This window comes from Triticum aestivum, chromosome 5B, assembly GCF_018294505.1.
Source record: "Triticum aestivum cultivar Chinese Spring chromosome 5B, IWGSC CS RefSeq v2.1, whole genome shotgun sequence".
Lineage (NCBI taxonomy): Eukaryota > Viridiplantae > Streptophyta > Magnoliopsida > Poales > Poaceae > Triticum > Triticum aestivum.
Genome location: NC_057807.1, coordinates 586191813 through 586196775, shown reverse-complemented (window position 1 = coordinate 586196775; position 4963 = coordinate 586191813).

Genomic DNA, 4963 nt, shown 5'->3' with positions numbered 1-4963 from the left:
TGTCTAGGGTTTGCCCGAAAATTTCGGGGATGGGCACATATTTGTAGGTGGAGGGAGTTAGGAGTGTCCAAATGAGGTGCGGTTTTCGCCCACACGATCGTGATCCGACGATGGAGAGCATGGAAGTGACTTAGATGGGTTATTGGGCTGTTTTGGAGGGGTGTTGGGCTGCAACTCAGAAGAGGCCTTTGCGGTTATGCGGTTAACCGTTGGAGTATCAAACGACCTCCAAATGGCACGAAACTTGACAGGCGGTCTACCGGTGCTATACCAGGGCCACTTGGCAAGGCTCGGTCCATTCCGAGAACGTTCAACACCCGCACATGAAAAGAGACAAGAGGGGTGCGCCGGTGCATGTGGGAGTGTCGGATTGCGAAATGGACAACAGGGAAAATGCTCGGATGCATGAGACGAACACGTATGCAAATGAGATGCACATGATGACATGATATGAGATGCATGACATGAATAAAATGCAAAACAAAAGACAAAACCCAACCACGGAGGGAATATCATATCACATAGCCGAAAATGGCAAGAGTTGGAGTTACAAAGATGGAAAGTTACATCCGGGTGTTACAATACTCCACCACTACAAGAGGATCTCGTCCCGAGATCTAGGACTGAAAGAAATCTAGATATTCGGAATGGAGGTGATCCTCACGCTCCCAGGTGGCTTCTCGGTCGGAATGGTGTGACCACTTCACTTTCAGGAATTTGATTGACTTGTTGCGAGTCTTGCGCTTGGTTTCTTCAAGAATAGCAACGGGGTGCTCATGATAAGAGAGATCTTCCTGGAGGTCAATCTCTTCGAAGCTGATAGTGCGCTCAGGAGTCTTGAAGCACTTGCGAAGCTGTGACACATGAAACACATCATGCACGTTCGCGAAGTTGGATGGAAGCTCAAGTTGATAGGCGAGGTCGCCTCTTTTGCCAATGATCTTGAAAGGACCCACGTATCTAGGGGCAAGCTTCCCTTTGATACCGAAGCGACGAGTGCCTTTCATTGGAGAGACGCGGAGGTAGACATGGTCTTCGATTTCAAAAGCCAAGTCACGGTGCTTGCTATCATAGTAACTCTTTTGGCGCGATTGCGCGGCTTTGAGATTCTCACGAATGACTTTGCACATTTCTTCGGCTTCTGTGATCAAGTCGTTGCCAAGAAGTTGGCGTTCACCTGTCTCGGACCAATTGAGAGGAGTACGCACTTTCTGCCATAGAGAATTTCGAATAGGGCCTTGCCCGAACTCGCTTGGAAGCTGTTGTTGTAGGAGAACTCGGCATATGGAAGACAATCTTCCCACTTCATACCGAAAGAAATGACACAAGCCCTAAGCATATCTTCAAGGATTTGATTGACTCGCTCGACTTGGCCACTTGTTTGAGGATGGAAAGCTATGCTGAAACGAATGTTGGACCCCATGGTCTTCTGAAAGGAGTCCCAGAACTTAAAAGTGAAGATGCTTCCACGATCTGAAGATATCAATTGTGGAATACCGTGCAAGGAGACAATTCTGGAGGTGTACAGCTCTGCCAGCTGAGCTGCTGTGATAGATTCTTTGATAGCAAGAAAATGAGCCACTTTAGTAAGCTTGTCAATGACAACGAAGATAGCATCATTTCCACGCTTGGACTTAGGAAAACCAGTCACGAAGTCCATCTCGATATGGTCAAACTTCCATTCTGGAATAGCAAGAGGTTAAAGGAGACCAGCTGGTCTTTGGTGTTCTGCTTTCACCCTTCTGTAGACATCACATTCATTCACGAATTGAGCAATTTCTCGCTTCATTCTAGTCCACCAATACGACTGCTTGAGGTCATGGTACATCTTTGTACTTCCAGGATCAATGGATAGGAGGGAATTGTGTGCCTCGTTCATGATGACTTTTCTCAAATCACCTTTAGGAACCACAGTACGATCCTCAAAGAAAAGAGTATCTTTGTCATCCAAGCGATAGCACTTGTATTTGGGAATGCCCTTGTCAATACCATGTTTCACCTTCTTCACCATGGTATCCAGGAGTTGTGCCTCACGAATTTGATCTTCCAAAGTAGGAGAGACTATGAGGTTGGCAAGAAAGCCTTGAGGAACAACTTGAAGATTCAGCTTGCGGAAGGCTTCACAAAGATCCGGTTGAAACGGCTTGAGAATTAGACTGTTACAATAAGCCTTTCTGCTCAGAGCATCTGCAATCACATTCGCCTTGCCAGGAGTATATTCAATACTCGGATTGCACTCTTGAATCATTTCGACCCATCGAGTTTGCCTGAGGTTGAGGTTGGGTTGAGTGAAGATATACTTGAGACTCTTGTGATTGGTGAAAATGTCCACTTGCCTTCCCAATTAGAGATGTCTCCATGTTATCAATGCATGGACAACTGCCGCCAACTCAAGATCATGAGTGGGGTAGTTCTTTTCGTTGGGCTTCAACTGACGAGAGGTATAGGCCACAACTTTTTTCTCTTGCGTCAACACAGCACCGAGACCTTGAAGGGAAGCATCACAGAATACTTCGAATGGCTTGGATTCATCAGGAGGAGTCAAGACAGGAGTTGTGACTAGCTTCTCTTTGAGGGTGTTGAAAGCGACGTCACACTCAGGCGTCCAGACATACTTGACATGCTTCTGGAGGAGGTTGGAAAGAGTCTTTGCAATCTTAGAGAAGTTCTCAACGAATCTTCGGCAATAGCTTGCAAGACCAAGAAAACTGCGGAGCTGCTTGACATTCTGAGGAGGTTCCCAATTCACAACTGCAGACACCTTCGCGGGATTAACTGCAATGCCCTTGGCAGAGATGATGTGACCAAGATAAAGAACTTCATCAAGCCAGAACTCACATTTGGAAAACTTTGCATAGAATTGATGCTCTCTGAGCTTGTCGAGCACCAATCGCAAATGTTTGGCATGATCCTGCTTATTCTTGGAGAAGACCAAGATATCATCGAGATACACCAAGACGAATTCATTGGTGTAGGGGTTGAAGATAAAGTTCATCATGCGAGAGAATGTTGGAGGAGCATTGACAAGGCCGAAAGACATGACAGTATATTCATAAGAACCATAGCTTGTTCTCAATGCTGTCTTGGGAATTTCTTGTTCACGAATGCGAATCTGATGATAACCCATACGGAGGTCAAGCTTGGAGAATACTTTAGCACCTTTGAGTTGCTCGAAAAGCTCATTGATGTTGGTAAGTGGATACTTCTTCTTGATTGTCTTCTTGTTCAATGGACAGTAATCGACGCAAAGTCGGTCCGTGCCATCCTTCTTCTGGACAAAAAGAACTCCACAACCCCATGGGGATGAACTCGGTCTGATCAAACCCAGACGCTCTTTTTCATCGAGCTGTTTCTTCAATTCCTTCAGCTCCTTGGGTCCAAGCTTGTAAGGACGCTTGCAAACGGGTTCAGTTCCAGGCTCAAGATCAATAACGAACTCGACTGGCCGATGAGGAGGCATACCCGGAAGCTCTTCTGGAAAGACATCTTGATACTCACAAACGACTGGAATTTGAGAAATAGCATCCAACTCGCCCTTCTCATTGAGAGAAAACGACCGAATGGTTTCATCACGAGCGGCATAAATGATAACATCCTTAGAAGGGTGTGTCAATTGAATTTGCCTGGCAGCACAATCAAGCTGAGCCTTGTGCTTAGAAAGCCAGTCCATCCCGAGAATTAGATCAATATCAGAGTCGCCAAGAACAAATGGTTTAGAAAGAAATTTATAGTCGCCCATCTTGATAGATACATCATGAACTAACGAGTTGGCCCTCATTGACTTCCCCGGAGAAACAACACCCAAAGGTTTATCCAGGTAAGACCAAGTAAAATCATTCTTTGCAAAGAACGATCTTGACATGAAACAATGCGATGCACCAGTATCAAATAAGACTTTTGCAGGAATATCATTAACTGAGAGATTACCCATGATCACATCTGAAGAATCCTCTGCCTGAGCTGCATTCATCATGTTCACCTTTGCAGACTTTGGATTATGCTTGACCACAGCATTGCTTGAAGATCTCACAGGAGGAGGAGGAGGAAGGCGCCTTTGATTGAAGCATTTGTTCGCATAGTGACCTTTCTGCTGGCACTTGTTGCAAGTCACTTCTAAGAGCGGACGATGGTAAGGAGCATTTGACCTTGGAGCTTGAGGCTGAGACTTGTTCTGATAGCCTGGGTTGGGTGGGTGGGAAGATCCACGACCACCTGAGTTCTTCTGCTAGTAAGGCTGACGAAATGGAGGAGGAGGAAGGTAGAACTTCTGCTGCTTAGCTCCCACTTATGAGGAAGAAGAAGACTGGACTGCATCCCTGATTCTCTTCTTAGAAGCCTCACACTTGAGCTGAGCACCTTCTTGCTTGAGTGCCATATTGTAGAATTGATCAAACTGAGTAGGCTCAACAAGAACGAGAGCTAACTGCAGATCCTCTCTAAGGCCACCTCTGAATTGATAGATCATACTCTTCTCATCAGGAACATGTTGCTTAGCGAAGCGAGCAAGTTTCTGAAACTGCTTGTTGTATTCGTACACTGACATGTTGCCTTGCTTGAGATTGCGGAACTCCTCACGCTTGCTCTCAACAACACTGGTAGGAATGTGGTGAGCTTTAAAGTCCTGACAGAAATCAGTCCAAGTAATCACTCGACCTCCTCTGGAATCCTTGTATTGCTGGAACCAATCAGCTGCTTGATCCTTGAGCTCAAAAAAAGAGAACTTGACATAGTCCTCAGGCCTGACATTGCTGCATTCAAAATGCTTGTTGATATCAACGAGCCAATCATCGGCGTCTGTGGCTTCGGCACAGTAGCTGAAAGACTTCGGCTGATTTGCAAGGAATTGGTTGAGGGTAGAAAATTGAGGCTGATGATTGAACTGCCCTTGACCTTGATTCCCTTGGTTGCCTTGACCTTGGTTGCGCTCTTGCATGAGCTGAATCATCATCTGGGCATTGGCGTT